Source organism: Aricia agestis, chromosome 22 (assembly GCF_905147365.1).
Source record: "Aricia agestis chromosome 22, ilAriAges1.1, whole genome shotgun sequence".
Taxonomy (NCBI): Eukaryota; Metazoa; Arthropoda; class Insecta; order Lepidoptera; family Lycaenidae; genus Aricia; species Aricia agestis.
The window spans coordinates 3,566,581-3,587,216 of record NC_056427.1 but is presented as its reverse complement, the minus strand read 5'-3'; the positions used below and the strand labels follow the sequence as shown (position 1 = coordinate 3,587,216).

The 20,636-nt window shown below is 38.3% G+C and overlaps 1 protein-coding gene across 1 annotated transcript in view; it reads right to left on the bottom strand.

Moving 5' to 3' along the window:
- The window catches only part of LOC121738060 (irregular chiasm C-roughest protein-like), a 106,917-nt gene extending 93,336 nt beyond the window's left edge, over positions 1-13,581 (bottom strand). The window contains exon 1 of the mRNA XM_042129880.1: positions 13,545-13,581. The gene's annotated coding sequence lies outside the window, so the exon portion shown is untranslated. The remainder of the gene's footprint in view (positions 1-13,544) is intronic.
- Between the last annotated feature and the right edge of the window lie 7,055 nt (positions 13,582-20,636).

Here is a 20,636-nt window from a genome sequence, read left to right as displayed (position 1 = left end):
ATTTTGATGAAACTTGCAGTATTCCGTAAATTGAACAATACCTGGTACAATAAAAAATAATCACTTAAATACTTGTAGTTCCGGAGATATGCGCGCACAAACATAAAAACATACATACATACACTTTTGAAAGGCACATTTCTTCAGAAGCTGATATACTCGTAGATCATATTATGAAAAAACTGGGCAGTACTGGAAATATTACATACATACGCGTCGAATTGATAACTTCCTTTTTTGAAGTCGGTTAAAATAGCTACGTATTCGTAAAAGTGACAGTCCGGTTTTCGAGTGTTTTTTGACAGAAGTTTATCTAATAACCAGCGTGTTATGATGGCGGAAAAATGTACGGTCCCCGCGCGATTAACGAATTCGTACGCAATGGTATTCTGGCCATTTAGCCGAAACTTTTTCGTTTTCGCTTCGTTATAGAATCGCTGATTAAAAATGTATGGAATTGACATTAGACGAGTCGAACGTCAACGTCATATTAACGAACGCTTATGTCAATTCCATACATTTTCATCGGCGATTCTATAACGAAGCGAAAACGAAAAGAATTTGGCTCACCCCCCAGGTTATCAACAACTATTATTGTAAACTAGATGTTCCGATTGTAAACTAGAATATGTTCCGCGTAAATTAGGATTTTCAAGCAAACCGTACATTTTTCCGCAAAAAAATAGCCTATGTCCCTTCACGTGGTCTATTATTCAGGTGTGCCAAATAACATAAAAATTGCTCCAGTAGTTTTTAAAATAATAAGCAATTTCAAATAATTTTCCCCGTTTTTTCCACATTTTCCTCTATTTCTTCGCTCCTATTAGTCTTAGCGTGATAAAATATACCGTATAGCCGTCCTCGATAAATGGGCTATCTAACACTGTTTTCAAATCGGACCAGTAGTTCCTGAGATTAGCGCGTTCAAACAAACAAACAAACAAACTCTTCCGCTTTATAATATTACGAGTATAGATTGAAAAAGATGTGTTCCTTTACTAAATACCATTAATTTCTTTCTGTTACTAAATATGAATAGATTTTGGCGCATTTTGTTTTCATCATTATTTTGAGTCCCAGAGCTGGACTATTTTTTCCATAAAGTTATTTGCCGCGCGATAAGCGAAGTCTCAGGAAATTCTAGTTTGGAATAATTATGGTCGATACACATTAAATAACTCGTTAGTAACTTTAACCGTTACAAAATCAGTTAAATATAACTGTATTCTATAACTGCAACATACTATGATATTACTTCCATATAAAGGCATGGTTTTACCATAAAAGTAATTCATAGCAGTAACAGGATTAAATAGTGTAACAAAATATATGATCTAACTAGATGACGCCCGCAATTCCGTTGCGCAGTAATTCGCGCGGGAACCGTACATTTTTCCGGGATAAAAAGTATCCTATGTCCTTTACCGGGAATTGGAACTTCGGTTTAGCGGCTTAAGCGTGAACAGATAGACAGGCTGACACACTTTCGCGTTTGTAATATTAGTATGGATGGATGTGTTATTATCTTATATCTTAGGAGTGAGCACACTGATACGGGCCGTGCCGGGGCTCATCGCAAAAATCCGCCTCCATACAATTTGTATGGAGGCCGATTTTTGCGCCCCGACACAGTGTGCAATACACCCATCCGCTTATATATATATATATATATATATATATATATATATATATATATATATATATATATATATATATATATATATATATATATATATATATAGCTAGTTATTACTAATGGAAGTCCCGTTGGAGGTGTACATTTTGCAACTGATCCTATTTAACTTCTGTATACAAAACGTCAAAGGCGTTATAATAGTAGTTCCAAAGTCGATTCATTGCAAACAGACAAACAATCCTTTCCGATGAACCATCGAGGAAATTGATTCCTAGGCAGTTGACAGACCAACGTTTCGCCGTATCATATCAACTCCATGTAATTGTGATCTGTCAGCTGGCCAAACTACGTAGATCCCATAAAGTTAATATACCTAGCGGAATAGAGAAACAAAGGCCTGAGCAAGCGTGATGCCACTATCAGTAACACTGCGTGGTAAAAAGAGACGTGTGATACATGACAGCATAACTCCTTTTTTCACGTCCAGTCGGCACTTATCGGCACGTTGACAATTTAATCTCATAGAAAGATGCTTCTGTAAGTGTGAAATAGATAAAATAAAAAATTCTTTATTTCATCAAAAACATACAAAATTCCTAAATAAAAGTGTACTTATACGTACACATATTAATTTTACACCCAGATGTAAACCAATTTCGGTTTCGTTTGACAGCTCGAAATTGTTGCTCTATACCGCTAGGTATATTAACTTTATGCTAGGACCCTATCAACTTTTCTGATACTATATGCGAAAAACTCTGGGAAACTGTAGTCTTTTAAGGTGCGTGAAAAAGTTTTGACTAGTTTGTGGCTTTAAATTATTTCTACCAGTTTATCGAGTTGGAACCGCACATTTTTAGGATGATTCCATATCCTTCCTGATATTCACATCTCTACACCAAGTTTCATTGAAATCTGTTCAGCGGTTTTTTTATGAAATAAGGGAGCAAACGAGCAAACGGGTCACCTGATGGAAAGCAACTTCCGTCGCCCATGGACACTCGCAGCATCAGAAGAGCTGTAGGTGCATTGCCGGCCTTTTAAGAGGGAATAGGGTAATAGGGGAGGGTAGGTAAGGGAAGGGAAGGAAATAAGGGATGGAAGGGAATAGGGGAGGGTAGGAAAGGTAATAGGGTAGGGGATTGGGCCTCCGGTAAACTTACTCACTGGGCGAAACACAGCGCAAGCGCTGTTTCACGCCGGTTTTCTGTGAGCCCGTGGTATATCTCCGGTCGAGCCGGCCCATTCGTGCCGAAGCATGGCTCTCCCACGTCCAAGCGTTTAAGCGTTATTTGTAATATTCCATGGATCTCTATTCTCTACCTACTAGTAGGTTCTTAATTCCTATTATTCTGGCAATCAGATGATGATGAATGATCAATAAAGTTACAGTCAATAAACTGAACCAACCCTTATTAGATTTGCGAAGGCCAAATACAATTGTCCAAAAATTGTGTTACCGTAATTCTATACCGTATAGCTATGTCCACACTATGCGCTTTCGTCTTAAATTCGTCATCTTCTTTCATTCAACTTTCGTTTTGGCGCATTCAATAATTGAATGCGTCAACGAACGCAATGCCAACATTGTCATTTTTGTTTTTTTGATACGGTCAAAGGGCATGCGTCGCGGGAATGCCTCACGTTCGATGTTGACTGCGCTATAACCACTGACCTCCATTATATGTATAATGGAGGTCAATGGCTATAACGCATGCCCTTGACGAACAGAAAAAGGCACAGTGTGGACAAAGCTTATGGATATCATGAGTGTAAGCAGGAAAAATAGGAGCTATGTACATTCCTAGCTTTATCTAGTGTTACTAGGTTTTATCGCGGGCTTTGAGTGCAGTGACCAAATCAAGAAATTCCGTAACGAAAAGAACTTAACACCCCCACTCCGACGATACGGCGTTTCCGAGGATTTTCGGCACGGTGTTTGTTCGCGAGCGACTAGTTGGGTTGCGTATGCGAAATTTTGCATAAGTTGATAAAATATACAATGCATTATGCAATAACTTTACCGCGGCAGTCCCCGAGTGCCACACTTTTTTACATTGAAACATAACGAGGAAATGCGATGCATTTTTAACCCCCTTCAAAAGGAGGGGTGTTATAAGTTTGACGTGTCTGACTGTTGGTTGTGTCTTCGTGGCATCTAAGAGGAGGACATATTTCGATGTAGTTTTTTTTTAAATATGAGCCATTCAAATTAAAAAGCAACCCAACATTGCGAACGGCAAGTATATCTAAGGATCGGTTCGCATTGTGATGGAATGACCTCAAACTTATAACACCTCTCTATAATTTTGTCACCTCGTCAGTCGTCATGTTTCAGTGTGGAACCACCCTTAGGGCTTAGGATTAATTCAGACAGCAACGGGACGCGTAGATGCATTTCTAAATTTGTACTGAATTGTCAGATTTCAATTAGCTGTGTCCACACTGTGTAATTTCATCCTCAATTTTCGTCATCAACTTTCATATTGGCGCATTCAATAATTGAATGCGTCAAGGAACGCAACGCCAACATTGTCATTTTTGTTCATTTGGATACGGTCAGAGGGCATGCGCCGCGGGCATGCCTCACGTGCGCTGTTGACTGTGCTATAACGCATGCCCTTGACGAACAGAAAAAGGCACAGTGTGGACAAAGCTACTGCGCGAGACATCTTGCAAGTTCCTCAAATCCATACAAACGCGGTTGCGGTCTGACCTGACCCTTAATGCTAAATTAAATAATTAAGTACGAGCGACAAAAATGTAGCGACGTAACGAATGTTGTAATTCCGGCGACGCAACACGTGGGACATTAAGTTTCATTAGCACCGCACATTTGTTACCATTACCTAGGCCTTAGTGAGGTGAAACCTAGGTTAAGCACGAAATAAATGTTAAAAAAAAATTGAGGAAAATTGGGTTTGAGTTGAGAGGAATTGAGTTGAGGAAAATTGGGTTTCAGTTGAGGAGAATTTAGTGTAAGTGGAGGAAATTTGTATTTGATTTTTAGTTAAAAAAATTAAGTTTGAGTTTGGGAGAGATGTCTTGAGTTGAAAACAATGTCAAACTAAACTAAAATTTTTCTCAACTTATACTATAAGTTGAGAAAAATTTTAGTTTGACATAAACAGAACTGAGTTCAGGAGATTTTTTTCAGTCGGGGGGATTAGTTCGAGTTGATGAGAATTGAGTTCAAGTTGAAAATAATTGAGTTTCAGTTGCAGAAAATTTCGTGTTGTAGTACTAGCAGCAATAGAGAAGAATTTAATCAAGTGCATGAAAATTAAGAAGAATCAGGTTTGAATAGATGAAAACTTAGCTAAAGTTCAAAATAATTGGAAATATTTTATAAAATTAAAAAAAAAGTGTATTCGATTCTAAGCTCGATTGTAACTTATGACATGGGAGAGCCATGCTTCAGCACGAATGGGCCGGCTCGACCGGAGAAATACCACGTTCTCACAGAAAGCCGGAGTGAAACAGCGCTTGCGCTGCGTTTCGCCGAGTGAGTGAGTTTACCGGAGGCCCAATCCCCTACCCTTTTCCCTTCCCTACCCTCTCCTATTTCCTTCCCTACCCTCCCCTATTCCCTTCCCTACCCTCCCCTATTACCCTATTCCCTCTTAAAAGGCCGGCAACGCACCTGCAGCTCTTCTGATGCTGCGAGTGTCCATGGGCGACAGAAGTTGCTTTCCATCAGGTGACCCGTTTGCTCGTTTGCCCCCTTATTTCATAAAAAAAACTGAAATCAACTCACAAGTCTACTCCCTACATTTTTCCCCGTATAAGCCTATTATCACCAGGTATGTTACGTAATTATTTTACAGGAAATACCATTATGCTTTTTGTCTGGCGGTAGATCGGGCTTTAATGAGTCCTTAAATGGCTAATAGGATCAATAAAGATCTATACAAAGTTATCTATCGTTAGAAGTGTATTTAGTTAAATATAGCTTACACTTAGGTTGGGTTGCACCAGAGGCGTGGTTAAAGTTAAAGTTATGGTTATAGTTAAGGTTAACTTTAACTTTAACCTTAACTTTGCCTGGAGAAATTGACAGATGGCAGCTGGTCCAACAAGGTTATAAATGAACGTGGGCGCTGCTGGTAAAGGAGAACTGTCAAAAATGGCGTTTTTGTATGATGACAGCGTTAGTTCCTTTTAAATTTTTCGCCACGTGCACTTAAAACCTTGTCGAGCTCTATGGTTGTGGTTAAATATGGCGTCTTGATGGCGTCCATTTTTAACTTTAACTAAAGATTTGACATTTTGTATTGTAGTTAAAGTTAATGTTATAGTTAAAGTTATAGTTAAAGTTAGTTGGTGCAACCCGGTCTTACAGGAAATTAAAAATAGAGAATGCGGAAGTGCTATAGAAACCATACTTTCATACCAATATTGCAAATGCGAAAGTGTGTCTGTCTGTCTGTTACCTCTTCACAACCGCTGAACCGATTTCGCTAAAATTCGGCATGAAGATACTTTGAGTCCCGGTAAAGGACACAGGATTTTTATTCCGGAAAAATGTACGGTTCTAGCGCGATAAACGAAATGTACGGTACGTACTGTGCATGTATCCCGATTCCCGTATATAGTTTACTGTGAAGGTAGCAGCGCTAAAAGAACAATTGGGCCTCCGGTAAACTCACTCACTCGGCGAAACACAGCGCAAGCGCTGTTTCACGCCGGTTTTCTGTGAGAACGTGGTATTTCTCCGGTCGAGCCGGCCCATTCGTGCGGAAGCATGGCTCTCCCACGTATAAAACTTTTGTTACACCCTGTAAATTCCTCATTCAGGGCATAATTTCATCAAGGAAATTTGATATTCTCAAGTATCAATATGCAACATATAACGTGCCACAATATCATATTATAGTACATGTAATATTATATTACCCAATTAGTTTGCTGACATAGCATAGACCACCAAGGATTACACCGATGGTATTTTAATAGTATACTAATATTATAAATATGCGAAAGTTATATGTCTGGAAAAGGATATAGGATACTTTTCATCGCAGAAAAATGTAAGGTTTTTTTTTAATGAAATAAGGGGGCAAACGAGCAAACGGGTCACCTGATGGAAAGCAACTTCCGTCGCCCATGGACACTCGCAGCATCTGAAGAGCTGCAGGTGCGTTGCCGGCCTTTTAAGGGATAATAGGGGAGGGTAGGGAAGGGAATAGCCAATAGGGGAGGCTACGGAAGGGAATAGGGGAGGGTACGGAAGGGAATAGGGGAGGGTATGGAAGGGAAAAGGGTAGGGGATTGGGCCTCCGGTAAACTCACTCACTCGGCGAAACACAGCGGAAGCGCTGTTTCACGCCGGTTTTCTGTGAGGACGTGGTATTTCTCCGGTCGAGCCGGCCCATTCGTGCCGAAGCATGGCTCTCCCACGTCAAAAGGTTACCGCGTAATAAGACACATCCATATACTTAAGAGCCCATATGACCCTAACTTGACTACATACTTTAACCTAGATCTCAAAATCTGTAAGGTCTAGAAAACTGATTTTTTGACACAAGTAACTTCAGTTCATAAAGATTAAATGCTTAAGACGAAAACACGATTACTCAAAAAATGCTCGATTGATTCTTTTTTACAAAAAACCTTGTTTTAGACACATTTTTGCTTAAGGATCTTCGAAGTTTGCTGTCTTTTCTTTAATATTTTTTAATATCTAAAAAGGTATTGATAAAACCTAAATTTGCTCAAAACACTTTTTTCATAATCATTATCGTTCGTCTTTTATTCAAGTAAAACTAACTCGGCGATGATTCCGCGCCGTCCTTTTTCACCTGGCATATGAAAGACGGGCGTGAGTGTGAAGAGAGAAGGACGATGTTTGATTTTTAGAGTCAGGTGAGCTCTTAAATCTTACTCGCTGAACCATCCAAACAAAAACAAAATTGAAAAAAATGGTTCAGTGGTTTAAACGTCAAGACTCAAGAGGTAACAGACAGACAGATTTTCGCATTTATAATATTATATTAGTATAGTTGTGTTGGTTTTCTTAACCGACTTCAAAAAAGGAGGTTATACATTCGACGCGTATGTATGTAATATTTCCAGAACTGCCCAGGTTTTGCATAATAATTATGTTAATCTATATCAGCTTCTGAACAAATGTGCCAAATTTCAAAAGTGTACGTTGTTATGTTTGTGCATGCATATCTCCGGAACTACAAGTCTGATTTAAATGATTCTTTTTTATTGTACCAGGTATTGTTCAACTTAGGGAATAGTGCAAGTTTCATCAAAATCGATTCGGTATTTTTTGAGATAGGTAATTTCAATTCTTAATTACGTACAATTTGAAGTCGGTTTTTAAAGTACTACTTATTATTTTTGACTTATGCTTGGCTTATTCCTTATCCTTTATTTAAAAAATCCAAACACTTTTTGTGTACAGTTCGACAAGGCTTTATTTGAACGTGGCGAGAAAAGGAACTAAACGCTTATATCATACAAAAACGTCATTTTTGACATGTGTTTGACAGTTCTCATTTACCAGCAGCGCTACCGTCAATGTCACACACGTTCAAATAAATCCTTGTCGAACTGCGGGGCTAAAATGGTCACTATTAGCCTTTCAATCAATTCAGCAAATGAATTGTCAAAACTGTCAAACTGACAAATGTCAAATCAGTACAAAAATACAGAAATGAATTGCAAGCAGAGTTGCATTTTGAGATTTTAGAAAAATGAATCATATTATGATTCTTCAAAGCGACCATTTTAGCCCCGCTGTACACCTCGAGCCAAGCCAGCCATTTTGTAACAATTGTCGGAAATAAAAAAGTTATTAGATTCATCAGACTTTTTCATCCCACACGTTATGTGGTTTTCAATCACCATTAGTATATAGTTTCGATTGCGTTTACCACAAGTCTAATCGAAATATCATGACTAGATAACGCCCGCAACTCCGCTGCGTCAAAAATCGTTTATCGCGCGAGATCTTTTTCCGTGATAAAAGGTATCCTATGTCCTTTTCCGGGACTCAAGGTATTTCCATACCAAATTTCCTGGCCAATACGACCTGCAAACCTTCATGAAGAGAGCGTATTCCATCTTAAAGGCTGGCAACGCCCTGCAGCTCTTCTAATGTTAGCTATGTCCACACTGTGCACTTTCATCTTAAATTTTCGTCATCAACTTTCAAATTGGCGCATTCAGTAACTGAATGCGTCAAGGAATGCAACGCCAATATTGTCATTTTTGAAGTTTTGGTTACGGACAGAGGGCATGCGTCGCGGGCATACCTCACGTTCGCTGTTGACTGCGCTATAACGCATGCCCTTGATGAACAGAAAAAGGCATAGTGTGGACTAAGCAAATGGGCGACAGTAGTTGTTTTCAATCAGGTGACTTGTTTGCTCGTTGGCTAATTATATAAAAAAAGGTATTCATTATACTAGGTCTAGGCCTGGAAGGGCACTTATGTCTTAAATAAGTGTTACCATTTAACTTAATTGTCATTTCGTAGAAAAATCCGATTATGTCCAGTTGAAACCAACAAAAACCGGTTACAAAGGATATAGTAAAGGTTTTATTGTCACTAAAAGAATGAGTTTATATTTTACTACTTCGCACTTATGCATGGTGGTCTACAAACGTGGGAAAGCCACCACGGTCTTATAGAAAACTGGTGAGAAATAATACTTTCGTATTGTCGTGGTTACCGTAAAGGTATTTTAAGGGCCGACGCAAATGCGTAAGACAATACCTTCCTTTTAGTTTCGCTGTAATCGGGCAAAAGGATATTGTCCAGAGAAAAAAAAATCCCTAGGCCAAATTGTCTCCATACCAAAAAACAAAAAAAGTTCAAATGTTTAAGCATAATGCAACAGACAAACTGTCCTACTTAAAATAATATTAGTATGGATAACTTACATAACTTAAAAGTTAAAGCATTATATTCCTAACAAATTACAACCTCGGCACGACCTTCCTAAATCAATAAAAAGAAAATAAAAACAACCATTCACAGTTTTTTTTTTAGTTTTTTTCGGGCACCAACCTGTTCTAGTCCTGGGAATGGGCCCTTTACAACAGGTGCTACGCTACCGGTTACGTTTTTTTCTTTCTTTTTCCTTTTTATTCGTTTTCGTTACGTCCTTTAACTGGGACGAATTATGTTTGTGTTTGGAAAGTGATGCTGTAGCGAAAGATCGTACAATCATCATCATTTGGAAGAGAGTGTGCTCTTGTGTATTGCGTATACACTTCAGCACTATAAAGTCACTTCGTAGCTGGCTTAGTGAACAGGCCACAGTCGCCGAAATCAGTGTGCAGGCATTATTTTTTTATAATATTATATTTAACATGGCTGGATTCTAGTTTAACGTTTGGACTTTGGACTTCTTGAAACACAATTTAAAAAGCTGTAATGTCATTTTGACGTTTTTTTTTAATTATTGTATTTTAAAAAGTACAAATGTCAAATTGTAATCATAACCCGTGAAGATGAATGGTATTTGATTACTTGAAAGCGTGCTTGAAAGTTAATCCACTGACAAACATTTCCTTTCTCTATATTTTACCTTGGAAGTCGGTTTTAATTTTCTGTTAAAAATAATGTATCTGACTACAAAAAGCGGGGTTAGGTTTTTACCTGACGCGATAACAAAAAAGTTTTAGGGCCTGTTTCGCCAATTTCTGTTAAAGTGCCGAATAGGCTATTCACAACTTTTTTGACAGATTCTCCATACTTGATCTGTCAAGTTATTTGGTGAATAGCGTATTCGTCACTTATCAGGAAGTGGTGAAACAGACCTTTAATGGACTAAAAACCAAAGATAGGGTTATGATTTTGGTCTGTCTGTTTCTTTGTCTATCTGTCTGTCTGTTACGTCTTCACGCTTAAACGCTTAAGCCGCTAAACTAATTTGCTGAAATTCGGCATGGAGATAATTTGTATCCCGGGAAAGGACATAGGATGCTTTTTATTCCGGAAAAATGTATCCTGCGCCATAAACGAATATTGGCGCAAAGGGGTTGCTGGCGTCATCTAAGGGTCAATTCAGACGGCAACGCGACGCGTAGATGCATTCCTAAATTTCTATGGATTTGACAGATTTCAATCGCGTGAGATGTCCTGCCAATCTGTCAAATCAATACAATTCAGAAATGCATCTGCGCGTCGGGTTGCGGTCTGAATTGACCCTAAGTTAAACGTTCTGGCACTGATCATGATGATTATATATAAAGCCCTCAAAAGTTACAAAACAAGGGATTATACTAAGGTTGGAAGGGTCAAAAGTTAAAGGTAGGGGTCCTTAGACAAACAATGTATAAATTAATTTACAAATTAATACTTAAACGGAAATGAGGGACTAAATTTGGGTCACTGTAAATATAACTCACTAGAATAAAGACGATTGCGCCAAAATCAGTTTATTTAACCGTTTTATACGTGGGAGAGCCATGCTTCGGCACGAATGGGCCGGCTCGACCGGAGAAATGCCACGTTCTCACAGAAAACCGGCGTGAAACAGCGCTTGCGCTGTGTTTCGCCGAGTGAGTTTACCGGAGGCCCAATCCCCTATTCCCTACCCTACCCTATTCCCTTCCCTTCCCTTCCCATCCCTACCCTTCCCTATTCCCTCTTAAAAGGCCGGCAACGCACCTGCAGCTCTTCTGATGCTGCGAGTGTCCATGGGCGACGGAAGTTGCTTTCCATCAGGTGACCCGTTTGCTCGTTTGCCCCCTTATCTCATAAAAAAAAAACCGTACATTTTCCGGGATAAAAAGTTATACTTTTGATGTCCTTTCCCAGGACTCGAAAGTATTTCGAAACCAAAGACCAAATTTGGTTTAGCGGTTTGACTGCGAAGAGGTAAAAGACAGACAGACACACAATCGCATTTATAATATTATATTAGTATAGATTGAGGTTGAAACGTGATAAGATGTGGCGACGCTTACACAAAACTAACTAACGTGGGAGAGCCATGCTACGGCACGAATGGGCCACAAAATAAATAGCCAATATCCAACTCTGTGGTGTACTTTACTTTACTTTAGAGTTTAGGGTGTGTATTGTAATCCTTATTTTAAAAGATTAGTTTTTTCTCACTTTTTTGGTAAAAAAGTATGCCCCGTACGAGTTTCTTACGCCGGTTCTTCTTGCCGGGTCAGTTCCCGAACCGGTGGTAGGCATCATGTGGACGTTCAGAGAACATTTGCTAAATATTTTTTCTGAATAAAAAAAATTGAGTTTGAGTTCCTTGTAGAGGGTTTCCTGTGAAAGCAGAAGCGCTGAAAGAACAAAATTTTTTTTAGCGCTGCTACTTCCACAGTGAACTCTTTACAAGGAACACGTACACGCCCCTTATATCTGTGCCAAATAAGATAAAAATCGGTCCAGTACTAGAGGTCAGCGCGTTCAAATAGTTTTCCCCGTGTTTTTCACATTTTCCTCTGACTTTTTGCTCGTATTAGAAACAGCATAACAGACTATCCAGCACAAAAATACATTTCCAATTAGTTATCCAGCACAAAAAGATCAATAGTTCCTCAGATTAGCACCGTTTAAACAAAGAAACAAATGCCAAACACTTCGGCTTTATACTTAACTAGCTGTCCCGGTGAACTTCGTGTCACTTTAAAACCTTCCCTGGACTTCTACGAATATTTTAAGACTAAAATCAGCCCAATCCGTTCAGCCGTTTTCGAGTTTTAGCGCGACTAACACATTTGGAAATCCATTTTTATATAATATAAGAAGATATAGTATACTTAATTTAAGTATAAAAGCTTTCTTTCAAATTTATAATAAATACTAATATTATTATAAATTTGAAAGTGTGTCTGTTACCTCTTGAGTCTTGACGTTCAAACTAATGAACAATCGCTGAAATTTGGATAAAAATGTACGGTTCCAAGACTGTATTAATAATTGTATCTAGCCTGGTTTCTGTGTAAAACCTGTTGGCAACGCGTTACGCGACACGATGAGGCGCTGCTTTTTAAGGTTTTGAAATAAACTACATTTAAGAAGACACCACTGCCAAACAGGGCCCCCGCTATCATATGTGCAATGTGTGCAATGCACACGGGCGCCATCCTCTAGGGGCGCCAAATTGCCATCTTTAGGGGCGCTAAACTCAAGGTCCCAAAAAAATTGACTAAAGGGGCACCAAAATCCTTTTTTTGCACACAGGCGCCAGTAGCCCTGCTGCCAAAGGTCTGTCCACTGCGAAACGCTGCGGATTTTCTATACTTACTGACATTTTCATGCGTGTCTCTCTAATAGGCATCAATTACTTAACTACATCAAAATCAGTCCACCCGTTTGGAAGCTACGACTCCACGAACTGACTGAAAGACTGACAGACAAGATACGTGAAACTACACCCCTATTTTAGTCGGTTAAAAAAATCAAAATACCACCATAAGGTAACAAAATTTAATGCAAATGCGGACGAATCCGCGGGTATAAGCAAGTATATTTAAGACTCTTCTTCAATATTATTAAAATAGTACTTGTATTATACATAATTCTTACACAATTGAAGACATGAGTGGAAGAATCGAACAAGTAACATTTCGTAACATACGGACAATAACTAATTTTTTTTCTTAATATTATTTTAATAAACCTTGTAACTTATCTCATTCATAACCTAGCTAATATATCTGGCTACACATATATATCCATAGTTTTTCTATTTCAAATTATTTTTCCGGCCTTAAAGCCTCCATTTAGGCAAAAAACGGGAAGTTTTTTCATGTCACTTACCTTATTCTTCCACTCACGTCTTGAATTATTTTTATGGCAATGTTATTAATTATTATAAAAATACTTGTTGCTGAAGTAACCGACATCAGAAAGATTACGGTTTTACGTTAAGCTATGTAGACTTTACTTTTGATTACTTAAAGTAATAATTACACTTACCATAGCAGTGAAATCCGTGAACATTTCAGAAATTCACTCACACATTTTACGAAAATCCACAAACAAAATTCAATTGTCAGTTCAAACAACAGTGTTTAAAAATTAAATAATAAAATGACCGTAAATTCAAGAATTAAATAAAACAATGTTCGATTATTCAAACGATTCGATATTCAAAACGTAAACAATTCTAAATTCGTATCGACATGCGGCCGACCCGCGCGCTATACAAACACTGAGCGACATACAGGGAGTCTATAGGGTTGCCAACGATAAGCATTCCCGAATCCTTGGATTCCTTGGTGCCAAAGATTTTGTGTCAGTGTTGGTCAAGGTTTATGCTAAATGGTAGTGGAAAGCGTTGCTTAAATAATATGGGTTTTAAATAAATGGACGTGAAATCGACGAGCGAGTCGAACGATCACGGCAAAAATACAAAACGCTAAATCTGGACGCTCCTATAAATAATTAATTTTGTAACAGCAGTTTTACTAATCATTTAACCAGTTAACCACTCAATTTGCTACAGACAGCAAACTATTTTATCACTTTCAACACCTTTAATTAAAATATAATTCTTAACAAAAAGCATAATTAATGTAATATAATATTAAGAAAAATCATAATATGATTTAGTTTATTAATCATTTCATTATGAAAATATTTTGAGTGCGAGGATAGAAAAAAAAAAAAATTTAATTACATTTTTTACCGTGCGATAAACAAATGAAAAGAAATTGCAGTTACATCTTGGATGTTTATGTCTAAGGCCGGTATAAATAGTCAATACTCAAGATGCATCTCGGTCTCAAGACGTGATTCGGCTCTATGATTGGTCCAAATTTTGACAGCCTGGTTGGCTGTCAAAATTTCATCAAATCATAGAGCCTGAACCGTGTCTTGAGACCGAGATGCATCTTGAGTACTGATTATTTATAGGAAATATTTCAGACTTAAATTTTAGGAAAATAGTCTGACGTTCTATTAAAAAAAACACAAAAGACACAACCCTAGCTTGAGCCCTCAGACGCGTAGGGCGCGTAGGGCGTCACATCTTTTTGTCCCTTAATGATTGTGAAAGTGTCTTCTTAATTATTTTCAGTTTAACAAAACGATACAAAACATTTAATTATTCGAAAAGATTATATTCAAGAGTGGGAGCTTAGTTTTTATTTTATTTTCGTTCGAATTTTTACGTGGTAGAGCCATGCTTCGGCACGAATGGGCCTGCTCGACCGGATAAATACCACGGGCTCACAGAAAACCAGCGTGAAACAGCGCTTTACCGAAGGCCCAATCCCCTACCCCATTCCCTTCCCTACCCTTCCTTTTTCCCTTCCTTACTCTCCCTTATTCCCTCTTATGAGGCCGGCAACGCACCTGCAGCTCTTCTGATGTTACGAGTGTCCATGGGCGACGGAAGTTGCTTTCCATCAGGTGACCCGGTTGCTCGTTTGCCCGCTTATTTCATAAAATAAAAATTTAAAAAAATGGTACAACTACTGCTTGCGCTGCATTTTTCAGGCTTTACAGGTAACTGGGCACTTAGTCAAAATGCAATCGATGGTTTCGACACCGAAGTTAGCACTTACCTAGCAAAAATATAAAATAACAATTCGCTATGTAACATGGTGTCTCAGATCTAACCGTCGCACTTAGAGAAATTAATTACTTAATTATAATTAAAGGAATCTTTTGACATGAGCCCTAAAAGTTTTCAGTCAAACTTTTCATTAAATTGACGTATAATCGTCATTAAAACATGTCTCTGAATGCGGTAGTTAGATGTTAATTTAATAAACTTCACGGAGGAATTTCTATAAAATTTTTGGTAGAAGTTCAAAATTGTTATAGCATGACAACTCAAAGACAACGTGAAATTCGATTGCTGAAATTTTATTAAAATCGGATCAGTAGATCCATAGATCACCTACAATGTCACAGACTCGAAGATTTTATAATTATCTCATACTGTGAGAACTCTAGAATACATTTTGTTCGTATACAAACGCGTCGTTCCTAAATCCTAATCGACTTCAAAACAAAAAGAAATACAGATAGTTATTTCAAGATGTCGGTATGTTTGTCCTCATATTGTCACAAAAAACAAGATCGATCTATTTCAGTTGCATCTTTCATCTCTGTCTGACATCTTTTGTCTTTTTCCCACCGCAGTCGCTATGCAGTTCTATTTTTGAAAGCAATTTGTAACGTCTACTTGTTTATTATATATCTTTTATCTTGTGTTTTAGATCCTTGTATTTCTGTGAGAGATCCATACTAATAATATAATAATGACAAAGTATGACTTTCTGTCCGTCTATTAACTCTTCACGTTATGCCGTGTTGAGTTGGACGAATCAATTTTGGTAGATATAGATCAAGATAGATACAGATCGAGACAGATCGATCGATCGATACGGGCGAGTTCAACTATGGATGCATCACACCACGTCAGTCTGGCCCCGTGCTAAGTACCTGAAGGACTTGTGTTACGGGTACCAGACAACGGAAATATATTTAATACTTTTTTATATTCTACATATATTTAAGATTTTTATTATATCATACAAATATTTAATACACATCCATGACCCAGGGACATTGAAAACTTTTTGTTCCGTCCGGCCTGCGACCCCGGCTTGCGCTACCATCGCGCCACCAACTGAGCCACAGAGGTCGTCAATTTTCGTCAATTGATTCAAAATGTTTCATTCTGATTCCTGACACCTAAAATAGTTTTGTTGTGGTTGTTTTTTAAATTTCTTATTTTAACATTCTACTTTATTCTCAGTATTTAAGTTCATTTTAAAGGGTTAAAAAATATCTTAAAGATTCTAAATACTGGTCAGTGAAAAACAAAATTTTGAAGAGCCATTGAAGGCTGAAGGGCCAAATTTTTTCTCAGACGTTTTTAGCTAAAGCAATTAATCACCCCTAATGAACGCAAAAAATTACCAGCAGAGGAAAAATACACCTTTTGTGGTAAAACGTTTCATAAAACATAATATTTCTGTAGACGAAGATAAAAGATTCCATCCATGTCTACAGAAACAATCCCCAGATAATGTTGTTTATAGAAAAAGATTGATGTTAACTTACAAATAATAATATTAAATGACGAAGAAAATAACCCCCTATATGAAATTGTTTTTTTAATGTCAGGAATCCCGATAAAAAAAAACTAGGCCTTTACATCCGTTATGGATGATTTATACAGTATTTTTCAGAGCGAAGTAACCACTCCTCAAATACTGTAGTGCCTGGGACAAGATTTTTAAATGTCCGTATGGTTGCCCAAGCGCATACGGCATTCTCACATCATAGTCGGCCTAGTCCAGAGGAAAGAACTAGTCAATACGTCTGGGACCAACTATGTGCGGGTTTCCTCACGATGTTTTCCTGCACCGTACGAGCGTCCGTATTTACGTACTTGAGATCAGGAAATGTCTCATAGGTACACGCCTCCACCCGGGTTCGAACCTGCACCCTCTAGGAGTGCGAACCGAAGGTCTGCCCATTAGGCCACGGACGCTTTAATCCCGATACGAAACTTAATAATTATAAGAGTCAGGAATCTGAATGTCAAATATTGAACCAATCAATCCACTGGAATCACTAGGCCAGTTGCACCCTTCATGAAATAGAGAAATTTATTTTTTCCAGCACTGAGCTGAAAAACTAGATCAAAATCATACCGCACTATGCAATTTCATCTTTAATTTTCCTCATCATCTTTTTATTCAACTTTCGTTTGGCATATTCAGTAATTGAATGCGTCAAAATCCACCCGCGTTGGAAAGAAAAGTGTCATAGCGACGCGGGCATGCCTCACGTGCGATGTTGGCTGCGCTATAACGCATGCCCATGGGCGTACCCAGGTTCTGGGCCAGGGGGGGGCAAATTACGCAGATTCTGGGCCAGGGGGGGGCAAATCAGATTTTTTATAAGCTAGGTGTTTATACAGAATAAAAAATTAATAATTTTTAGTTGTAAGAATATTGTACTTATTGCAAACAAATGGCAAAAATTCGTTTTATTATTTTTTATTTTTATAGATGAAAGAACTAGATAATATACTTAGTAGGGACGTCAACATGATCCGGGGGGGGGCTGTTGCCCTCCCCCCCCCCCCCCCCCCCTCGGTACGCCCATGCGCATGCCCTTGATGAACAAAAAAAGGCGTGGACAAAGCAAATGGGTGGACTGATTGAAATCTAGTTCCTAGCATTATTCCATTATCATCAGCCCGCTTAGTTCTGGAAAATGTTTACATTTATCTTTTTGTTAGAAAGTGACACTTCCAGTAAATTGATCGGTTCAATATTTAGGTTGGGTTGCACCAACTAACTTTAACAGATAATTACTGTAACTTTAACTTTAACTACAATGCAAAATGTCAAATCTTTGGTTAAAGTTAAAATGGACGCCATCAAGACGCCATATTTAACCATAACCATAGAGCTCGACAAGGTTTTAAATGCGCGTGACGAAAAAAGGAACTAACGCTGTCATCATACAAAAACGCCATTTTTGCCAGTTCTCCTTTACCAGCAGCGCCCCCGCCCGCTTTCATTTATAATCTTGTTGGAAAGTTAAGGTTAACTTTAACCACGCCTCTGGTGCAACCCGACCTTAGCATTTTGTTCACTGGCACTTATTAATTTTGAATCGGGAGATTTTTTTTTACATTTCTCCAATAAACATTATTATTACTAGTATAATACACTGGGTATATCAAAATGCAGTCGAATTTTACGTGCTTATTAAAGAAGGGAATGATTTGGTTAGTTTTTGTATGTGTGACCTCATAACGGCTAAAATACTATTCCATTTTTAACATAAAATGAGGTGTTTAATTAGAAATTATACCGCGGCTATCCTTTATCTAAATGTTGTATTTTTTTTATAGTACGGTTAAAGTTTTTAAAACTGATTAGGTTTTTAAACTACCGTTTTTAGGGTTCCGTACCCAAAGGGTAAAAACGGGAACTAGTAGTAGTTCCCGTTTTTAGTTATACAGGGTGTAACAAAAATAAGTGATAATACTTTAGGGTGTGTACGTGTCCCTTGTAGAGAGTTCAATGTGAAAGTAGCGGCGCTGAAAGACCAAAAATTTTTTTCACTTTTGTATGGGCAAGGGCCCGAGCGTCACGAGTTTCCCCTTCACCCTAAAGTATTATCACTTATTTTTGTTACACCCTGTATATATATATATATATATATATATATATATATATATATATATATATATATATATATATATATATATATATATATATATATATATATATATATATATATAGTTTAACGTTGTTCGTGGCGGCCGAAAAGGAAGATCTTCCGACCGAGCGAGATAGCATGCTCGGTCAGGCCGAAGCCCACTGACGTCATTCTCCGAAACTTCGATAGCGCGATGCAGGAATGTTAGGCGAATTGTGGGTACCGCCACAATAGTAATACTAAGACTTCGTTGTTGTCTGTCTGTCTGTCTATCCATCTGTCTGTCCGTCTGTCTGTCTGTCTGTCTATCTGGCTGTATCTCAAGAACCACTATAGCTAGACTTCTGAAATTTTCACAGATTGTGTACATCTGTTGCCGCTATAACAACAAACACTAAAAACAAAATAATATTAATATTTAAGGGGGGCTCCCATACAACAAACGTGATTTTTTGGTCTTTTATGCTCGTAATCAATAATGATAAGAGGTAGGCACTTGAAATTTTCACAAAGGCCTTTAATATATGTGTACTTTAATAATTAGTAATAATATTTAAATAAAATAAATAATTAAGGGGGGCTCCCATACAAAAAAACACAATTTTCGGCCTATTTTTTCTCTTTAACGGTACGGTACCTTTCTGGCGCGAGTCCGACTCGCACTTGGCCGATTTTTTATCCTTCCGTATTCTTCAATTTCACTATCTCGTGACTGCCTGGCTGCTACCTGCCACCTGATACCTCCACTATCAACAAAGTCCAGTTAATCGCTACGATCAGACTAATCCTGATTACATCGAAGCCGTACTACTGTAAGACGCGGATACTGTTACATTGCGATGGCTTGTAAACAACTAATAGGTACTTCTTACAAACTAGTTACATCCATACTCCTGTACTAATACTAGCTGTCCCATTTTCGCCCATATTATTTTATACGTGGGAGAGCCATGCTTCGGCACGAATGGGCCGGCTCGACCGGATAAATACCACGTTCTCACAGAAAACCGGCGTGAAACAGCGCTTGCGCTGTGTTTCGCCGAGTGAGTGAGTTTACCGGAGGCCCAATCCCTAACCTATTCCCTTCCCTACCCTCCCCTATTACCCTATTGCCTCTTAAAAGGCCGGCAACGCACTTGCAGCTCTTCTGATGCTGCGAGTGTCCATGGGCGACGGAAGTTGCTTTCCATCAGGTGACCCTGATGGAAAGTTTGCTAGTTTGCCCCCTTATTTCATTAAAAAAAAATTGAAGTGACTAAATAAGTATGTCACCATGGCAACGTCCATCGCTATCCCGTCGCACAAACAATGGTCGTCAGTCTCGAGTTGTAATAATTTACTATTATTTATTCAACAAATGCACTTATCAATACAGGATGTAACAAAAATAAGTGATAATACTTTATGGCGTGTACGAGTTCCTTGTAGAGAGTTCACTGTGAAAGTAGCAGCGCTGAAAGACCAAAAATTTTTTTCACTTTTGTATGTTGAAACTCGTGACGCTCGGGCCCCACCCAGTGCCCATACAAAAGTGAAAAAAAAATTCTTCTTTCAGAGCTGTTACTTCTACAGTGAACTCTCTACAAGGAACACGTACACACCCTAAAGTATTATCACTTATTTTTGTTACACACTGTATAATAAGTACCCAGTAGCCGATTCTCAGACCCACTGAATATGCATATAAAATTTGGTTAAAATCAGCAAAGCCGTTTCGGAGGAGTACGCGGCCTAACATTGTGACACGAGAATTTTAAATATAAGATCATAAATACGAAAGTGTGTCTGTCTGTCGGTCTGTCAGTCTGTCTGTTACCTCTTCATGCTTATACCGCTGAACAGATTTAGATGTTTGGTAAAGAGATGCTT